Source organism: Octodon degus, unplaced genomic scaffold, assembly GCF_000260255.1.
Source record: "Octodon degus isolate 3935 unplaced genomic scaffold, OctDeg1.0 scaffold00337, whole genome shotgun sequence".
Classification (NCBI taxonomy): Eukaryota; Metazoa; Chordata; class Mammalia; order Rodentia; family Octodontidae; genus Octodon; species Octodon degus.
The window spans coordinates 1,320,647-1,330,098 of record NW_004524913.1 but is presented as its reverse complement, the minus strand read 5'-3'; positions in this window follow the sequence as shown (position 1 = coordinate 1,330,098).

The window sequence follows — 9,452 nt, the reverse complement described above, 5'->3', positions numbered from 1 at the left end:
ACTTATTCCACTAAGCCATCTCCCTGGCCTGGACCTGCAATATTAAATGACAATGGAATGCCCTTGTCTGACAAAACTAACTTCCCCAGCATTGGGATTACAAGTGTGTTCCATGACACCTGAACACTATGTCTGGCTTAGCCAGTCCTGAGGGCAGGTCTGGAGCGGCCTCTGGTGCCAGGGATCAAATCCTGGTCTGTCTGCTTGCCTAAGCATAACTGAGACGATTCTTTAGTCTACTGAGCTATCTCGCTGACCCTTGAAAGCTGTCTTAAGTGGAAAGTTCATAGTGATAAATATGCACATTAGGAAACCAGAGCCAGCCCAAATAAATGATTCTATGCTTGACCTCAAGCACCTAGAAAAAGAACAAATCAAGCATAAAGCCCAAAGAAGGCAGAGAATCATAAAATTAGAGCAGAATTGAATGCATGGGAGATTAGAAAACAGTACAAAGAACAAATGAATCAAACAATTGGTTCTTTGAACAAATAAATAAAATTGATAATCCTCTAGCCACCTAATCAAAAAAGGAAATAAAATACCCAAATTGGAGAATGAGCCCAGAGCGGACTCTGGTCTGAGTCCCGGTGGAAGCAGCAGTGGCAGCGGCGGCGGCAGCATTAGTGACAATGGCTCCCGAGGAAGAAAATGAAAAAAAGAAAAGCGATCCTTTCTGCAGCTGATGGTATCATTGCCTTTGGATGATAATATTTCTGGGAGAACGTCAACTGCCCAGGGACTTTCAGACCCTGCTGCTCCCAATTTTCAGTCCTCTTCTAATCACTTTAGAACTAGGATTACTAGGGACCAGGATAGACTGGAGCACATTTACCCAGGAGAATGTGTACCCATCTGATACCACTCCCAAGTAGCGCTCCATTATGGTGTCAAACGTCGACAACTTGAGGACTGATTTTCTAATTAAAACCATTGCTAGATGGGGCAAGGCGGTGTTGTTAGTAGGTGACCAAGAACAACCAGCACAGTCATAATCAAAGAATTCATGTCAGAGTATGATCCTGCAAGTCACATGATCAAAATTCTGAACTTTTCTTCTGCAAACACCCCTTTGATGTTTTAGGTACTGGCTTTATGGTACTGCTCATTGAAGCCAAGTTTGGGATGCACCATAGAAGGCTCACAGCACAACTTTATTCATGGGATGTGTTCACTGAATCTCATCTGAACTTCCATAGCCATAAAGTATTTTTGACTTTTCTCTCATCACTTCTGTTATTTGCTGCAACAGAATTTCTCATTGCTTGGATTGTGATGTATGCTTGTAAATTGTGGAGAAGCACTAAGTGTACACAAAGTTCCACAAGTCTCAATACTGTTTAAAATAGAAGCCTGTGAACATTGAAAATACCAAAGTGAAAGTAATACCATTTATTTCCTACCTAGACTTGAAGTTTATCCCCAGTATACTTTTAATTGTTCAGCCTTAAAGCTAGAGATTTCGAAATCATTTTCCAAAGATCTTTCTTGAATCCAAGTCTGTCTGTCTATGTACCATCTCTCATCATCTCTGTCTGTCTGTCTGTCTGTCTGTCTGTCTGTCTGTCTGTCTTTCTGTCTGTCTCTATCGATCAATCAATCAATCATTGGTCCTTTATCTATGTATCCACTATCTATGTCTTACAAATCGTTTTCTAGGTGTTCCCTAAAAACTCTATGTAATCCACTCCTCCATGATTTCACTCCAGGGTGTTACTATGGAGGAATCTTGATCTTTCTCCATTCAATTTGAATTCTCTTCCAGTCTAGCTCTCAAACCTCTTTACCCTCTCCATTTCCTACATTGTCACTTTCACTTTGTTCCCTGACTTTTGATGTGGGCTCTAGAGTAGCTCTCATGAGCAACTGTAACAAAGTATAAAATATTAGACCCTTCGCAGGCAAGATATTTAAGCCTAATATATCACATCCTATTGGAGTGAGAGAAAAACCTTTCAAGTTTGTATTTCTTTTGTTAGTTTATATGGATGTTTTTTTCTAATTGCCCAAAACTGTGCAAAGCATTATTGTAACCAGGTAAAAATTCTAAATGTCAATTCGAGATTCAATCATTTGCAGATCTATCATATATTTATTGGGGCATAAATATGTTATCAAAAACTACCCAAATTCATGCAGAAAGAAAAGGGTGAAATCACTACAATTCCTAGAGAAATTCACAAGATCGATAATACCTACTTCCTAAATCTTTATTCACACAGGATGGAAAACAGGAAATGGACAGTTCCCTACATATATACAAAATGCCAAAGCTGAGTCAAGAAGGTATACAAATTCTGAACAACCCAATTATGAGAAAAAAATTGAAAATGTAACAAAAAAACCCTAGCACCAAAAGAAAAAAATCAGGTTCTTATAGATTCATAGGATTCACAGTAGAATTCTATAGGAAATTTAGAGACAATTTAGTGTCAAATTTTCTCAATATCTTTAGCAAAATAGAAAGGTGAGCAATCTTCAGAAACTTATTCCTGAAGGCAAGTATTACTCTGATTATAAAACCAGAGAAACACCTAACTATAAAAAGAATTATAGATCATTCTCTCTGCTGAATATAGATGCAAAAATCCTCAATAAAATATTCGCAAACACAATGCAGAAAACCATCAAGAACAATACACACCATGATCAAGTGGGATTCATTCCAGCAATGCCGGGATGGTTCAACATACACAAATCCATAAATATAATAAATGACAACAAGAAAATCAAGAACAAAAACTACATGATCATCTCAATAGAGGCAGAAAATGTTGTTGACAAAGTCCAACAATGATTCATGACAAAAAGAAAAACCCTACAGAGAATTGGAATGCATGGTCTATTTCTCAACCTTATTAAAGACATCTATGAGAAACCAACAGCAAGCATCATATTAAATGAGCAAAAACTGAAAGCCTTCATCTTAAAATCAAGAACCAGAAAAGGATGTCCACTGTCTCCACTCCTATTAAATATAGTTCTGCAAACAGTAGCCAGAGCAATTAGACAAGAGAGACAAATAAAAGGAATAAGGATTGGAAAACAGGAAGTGAAATTTCCAATGACATCATACTCTACATAGAGGACCCTAAATACTCCCCTAAGAATCTTGTAAATTTAATCACCAAATTCAGCAATGTAGCAGGATACAAACTCAACACTCAAAAATCAGTAACATTTTTGTAAACAAGAAATGAACACACCAAGGTAGACATCTTTCATAATAACATCCAAATATATGAAATACTTAGGAATCAATCTCACAAAGGATGTAAAATACATGTACAATGAAAATTATGGTACTCCAAGAAAAGAGATTGAAAAAGATTTGAGAAAATGAAAAACATATTCTATTCTCTTGGATAGGAAAAACCAACATTGTGAAATTGGGCCATAGACCTAAACTTGCTATATAGATTGAATGCAATCCTGATTAAAATACCATTAGCATACCACAAAGACCTACAAGAAAACTTTTTTCAAATTCGTTTGGAAGCAGAAGATATCCAGAATACCAAATGCAATCCTAGAAAACAAAGTTAAGGCAGGAGGTATGAAAATCCCTGACCTGAAAGTATACTATAAAGCTACTCTGATAAAATCATAATGGTACAGGCATAGAGACAGACCTGAAGATGAGTGGAACAGATTAGAAGATGCAAACACTACTACAAACACACTCATACAACTTATCTTTGATATAGGGGCCAAACATACTCACCGGAAGAAAGGTAGCTTCTTTAATAAATGGTGCTGGAAAACTGGATTTCACAATGCCAAAGGCTAAAACTAGACCCATGTCTATCACCAAGCACAAAGATACAGTCAAAATGGATCAATTACTTAAATATTAAAACTGAAACACTAAAGTTTATTGAGGAAAATATGGGTAGAAACTTGAAGACATAGGTGTAGGTAGACAGTTTATGAAGAAACACCAAATTGCAGGGGAAATACTACAAAAAAATCAACAACTGGGATATCAACTTTTTGAGAAGTTTATGCACTTTGAAGAATATCTTCAATAGAGTAAGAAGAAAACCACAAACTGGGAAAAAATGATATCCAAACATGCCTCAGACAAATACCTTCTATCTAGAACACATAAAGAATTTGTAAAAATCATATCTGAGTGGAAGAAATACAACGGGAAGTAGATGTATGAAAAAATGTTCAATGTCATTGGTTATTCAAAAAATACAAATTAAATCAACACTGAGATTTCATCTTACTCCAGAAAGAATGGCTAACATCAAGAAGTCAACCAACAACAAATGCTGGAGAGTTTGTGGAGAAAAAAGAACACTTCTGCACTGTTGGTGGGAGTGAAGACTGGTATAACCACTATAGAAACCAGTGTAGCAATTCCTTAAAAAGCTAGGATTGTAGATCCCATTCAAGCCAGCTATTCTTCTCTGGGATATGTTTCCAGAAGAACTGAAAACCTCATACAATAGTAATATATGTGCACCCATGTTTATAAAAGCACAATTTGTTATAGCTGAATCCTGGAAATAACACAAATGCCCATCAACTGAATAATAGATAAGGAAGATGTATTATTTTTACACAATGGAGTATCATTCAGTTGTAAAATAGGATAAATTTGAGTCTTTTGTCAGTAAATTGATGCGAGTAAAGAACATACACTTAAGTGAAATAAATCAGACCCGCATATTCAAGCATCATATTGTCTCCTTAGTGTGAGAACTTGAAAAAGAAAAATGGAATCTGTAGGGTACAGTAGACACTGGTAAAAGAGCATGAACTTATTCAAAAGGAAAGGGTTACTGAGTTGAGGACGAGGACAGGAGAGAGAGTGGGGGAAAGAGATTTTTATCTATTATGTAAGCAGGATGGTTTGGAAAACTGTACCATTTCTGGTTTATGGAAAGAAGCACTTAATACTTTAATTTGTTTTGTCTCCTTTATTCAAGTTTTCTCATTTTTGTCTTCTTAATTTCTTAAACATTTCTTTCTTTTTTCTTTCTCCTTTCAATTTCACATGCGTATATCTGACAATATGAATAACTAGTTGGAAGACAACACCATGATTACAACAAATAATGTGAAATTCATATTACTTTGTTAAGTGAAAAATCTGTATCACTTGTCATATTTTGCTATTTTAATTCTAATTTTTACTCTTGCTAAAAAGTAAAAAAACCCAGCAAAATTAAAAAGAAATTAATTACTCTGTGTAGAAGACGTAGACAAAAAGAAATGAACATATGATAGCAAAAAACTTTTTCAGTGAACTAAAATAAACTAGTAACATAAATGAAACAAGTTATCATATACATTACAATATATTTGAAACAGTCCAATAGGTAATTTGGGTAATTATTTGAAGTTCTCCCAAATTTTGTTTCTTAATCCATTATACCAATGTGTATGTTTTGATTCAGGAATTGGGATCATTCACATTGAGCATTACCGAAAATATTGTCATTACTGTCATCATACTATTTTCATATTCCTGACTTTCTTTTTTATTCTCTTGTGCTTAACAGTTCTTCCTACCTCCTGTTCATTTTAGTAGCGATTTTGTCACTGCTGGCTTCATTATACCTAGGTTATACTTGAGAATTTCTTAGAAGGCTCATTTGATAGCAATGACCTCGTTTTTTCCATCAATGAAAAGATTTCAATTTGTAGGCTATTACAGTCTGAGTCATAATGTTTTTTAAGTTTTATAGCATTTTACTTCTATGTCTCTTGGCCTTGAAGATTTCTGTTGAGAAATCTGATGTAATTCTAACAGCTTCAATTTTATGTGTTTTGTTGCTTTTATCTATAATTTTCTAAGATTTTTCTTATGGTATTGGACTTCTAGGATTTTGATTAAAATTTCTTGAGAGGTTGTTTTATGATCATGGCTATGTTGGTTTCTGTATACCGCACTTATCTGTATATTAAATTATTTCCCCATATTTCTATTATTTCTACAAACAAGTTCTTATGTCATTTGTGCCCTTTTACTATTTCAAATTAAGCTTATATTTGTTTTCTTCATGTCATCTAGCAATACTTGGGTTCAATTATTTTTTTTTAATTTTATCTTATTTTTAAGTTATCTGAGTAATTAGCCACCAACCTTATCCCTTTCTTATATTTCTCATACTTTGTCCTCACATTGGTCACCTCTGAAACCCAAACCTTCAGTAAAATTTTAATCTCCTGGATATTTGTTAGGCAGCATTCTATGAACTCTAATTCCTTACTAAAACAATAGTTCTTGTTGTCTATCATATACACTAAGAACTCACTTACCACTTTGTTCTAAGTCCATTATATGTTTTTGTTAGTGTTCTTTGAGTATCATATATCTCTTCTATTATCCTTTTGAATAATTTAGCTGTGGCTTTTCATTCCTCCCACCCAATGATCCCTGAATTGGCTTTAGGGGAACTGGGAATTTTTCGAGATATTTAGTTACTCTCATGCTGTGTGTGCGCCAGTGTTCAATTGTGTGTGTGTGTGTGTGTGTGTGTGTGTGCGTGTGTGTGTGTGTGTGTGTTTATGTGTGAAAAAGATATTCTTAATCTCTCATCTCTCTAACAGTGCTTGAAAGCCTGAAACTGGCAGGAATTTCTTCAGTTACTGTCTGATTATCTGTGATACACTGTAGTTGTGGATAAATGTAGACCTCTGAATGTGTTCCAAGATCCAAGATCCAGGGCTGGGAATGTAGCTCAGTGGCACAGCACCTGCCTGGCAAGTGCAAGGCTCTGAGGAGATTCCTGGTACCAAAAACATAATAGTAACTATTGTTTACAAAATCCAAGATCAAACCATCTCTTTTAATTTGGTCAGGGGGGAGGCAGTGAATAAGATCCAGCATCTGAATGTCTGCTAATAACATAAAGGCAATATAACCATTGGTACACAGAGAAAAGCAATATACAGCAATCAATGTGCTACCCAAACAATAGCAACAAAATTGGCAATAATAGTAATCTCAAAGACAATCTCGTTGTTGACATCATAAGAAATAATAATGTGTCAGGGCTGGCCAGATAACTCAGCAGACTAAAGCACCTGTTTAAGCAGAGCACAGAGGCTTGGGTTTGATCCCTGGCATGCCATGTGAGCTCCACCCCAGGAGTGTGCTGAGACTATGATTGAGACTGGGCTTTGTGATGCATGCCTATAATCCCAGTGTTTGGGAGGCTGAAAACAGGAGAATCACTAGAGTTCAATTTTTATGGTGAGACCCTGTAGACACTGTATAAATATACAGAAAAGAATTAATAATGTGTCACTCTTAACTGTAAAAATTGATTCATGATAATGGTATAAAACTAAGACTTTATATCAACCCAATTTTAACATAAAGCAAATTCATATTAAAAGAACAAATACATCTTCAATAGCTATAGAAAAGAATTTGGTGGGAGAGCTTCTGCTCCACAGTGCCTGATGGACACTTAAGGACTAAGCCCAAGTCAAGCGTGTGAGTGAGAACTTCACCCATGCTCTCGGGACCCCTCCAGACCCAGAGCAGGCACAGCATGTGTGGAGGAGAGCTTCTCTCCATGATGCCCCACAGACACCAGTGGACCCAGCACAGGCCCAACTTGTGAGTGAGACCTTCCACCAGGCTCTTGGGACACCTGCAGACACCGTCAGAAACAGCCCAGGCACCAAGTGTGAGACCTTTGACCATGCTCTTGGGACCCCTATGGACCTGACACAGGCCCTATGTGTGCGGGAGAACTTTTGCTTCACTGTGCTTGAAAACCCCTCCAGACACAGCTCAGGCCCATCATACAGACCTGGTGTGAAACTCCCCACCTGAAGTCCCTGCAGAGACGCCACGGGCCAAAACCACCCAGTTAATCCTGTAGCAGTATATCTTGCCAGAGGGACAGAGCAGGCTCACTTCCATGGGCTGCAGCATGAAGAAGCTGAGAACAGGAGCCAGGCCCAAGCCAAGCACATCAGGAAGAGTTCAAACTTCATAGATATGGACCCAGTAAGCTGAGACACTTTACTAGACCCAGATCTATCACAGCATCCTCCCTTTCTCTATTGATGCAGAGATGGGGCAAAAGTTAAGCGGATAAACTTGTCTGCCTCGAAGACCCAAAATACATCAAGGGGAGGTGATCAGACAGAACTTAGGGTAACTAACAAAATAGAAATTCCTAATTTAATATCTATGGAGCTATACAGACATAATTCTTGCTCTTACTGTATAAACTATGAACCCAATTGTTACAAAACTTTCTCAACTGCTAAATGTCACTACACATTATTACTGCTCCTAATTGTAATTTTGTAAATACAAAAGTATAACTGCCATAATCATGTAATCTCTCTTGGGTAAGAATTTCAATATGTGCTAAGGTTATAACTTGCACCAAAACCCTTCAACAAAGGTGAGAGGAGAGTGCTATACAAAATGTCAAAGAGAAGAAACAAAATGCAATCTCAGGCCTCGAGTCCAAGCAGAGCAAATGCAGGAGACACTAGTGTAGAAGAAATTGGAAATCACACAGCTGAAATCTCTGCATTATTATCTTCTGAAGTAAAGAAACAACTGTAGAAATGTATAGAGGAATTCAGATCAGAAATAATCTGTGAAACAAACAAACAAACAAAAATTTCAATAGTGTCTAAAAAAGAAACAACAGAAGAAACATATACAAGAAATCAGATCAGAAATGATCTCTGATGTAAAAAAAGGACAATTATAATGAAAGAATTAATAACTGCTACTAAAGAGGACACTGACAAAAAATAGAGAATAAAAAATCGATAGAATCCTTGAATGAGCAATAGAGGAAAGAAATAGATTGCATGAAGCAGAGTCAAAGAGATATAGAAGAATATAAAATCTCAATCACAAGGTAGCAAAACCATTTGAATTAAAGTGAGGATAGAGTTTCAGATCTTGGAGACATCATCTCAGCTAGCGAAAAGGTAAGAAAAAATATCTTAAAAACAACTAGGATGTGCAGGACTGGCAATGTCAGAATGGTGAATTTGAGCCTTTTACATCTCAGCATATTAATATGGGTTTACTTTCTATACCTTGTTTTTATTCTTTTCTGCTGGATGGTTAAGGCCAAGATAAAGCAAGACCTATATAACAAAAAATGTAACTTTTGTATCTGAAAAGGTCAGTGAAACCCCCAGGATTTATCCCAAAACCCTGTACAAAAGTTTATAGATCTTTCCTCAGTGTCAACCATGTGGATGAGACATGGCTATTGCTCGACCAATTTGCTCCCTGTGAAAGCCTGAGAGAATGATTTCTCTCCATGAGACTCTCCTTAGGCATACTCTACATCATTGATCATTTTACTCTGTGGCCATATAATCTCCCTGATCAGTAAATTTGGGACACCACTGAGTTACAGGACGATGCAGTACAGGTTTTCTTATGTTCTGAGTCCTCACTGACCTTGAAGGGTTAACTCACTACTATGATGGATTACTGG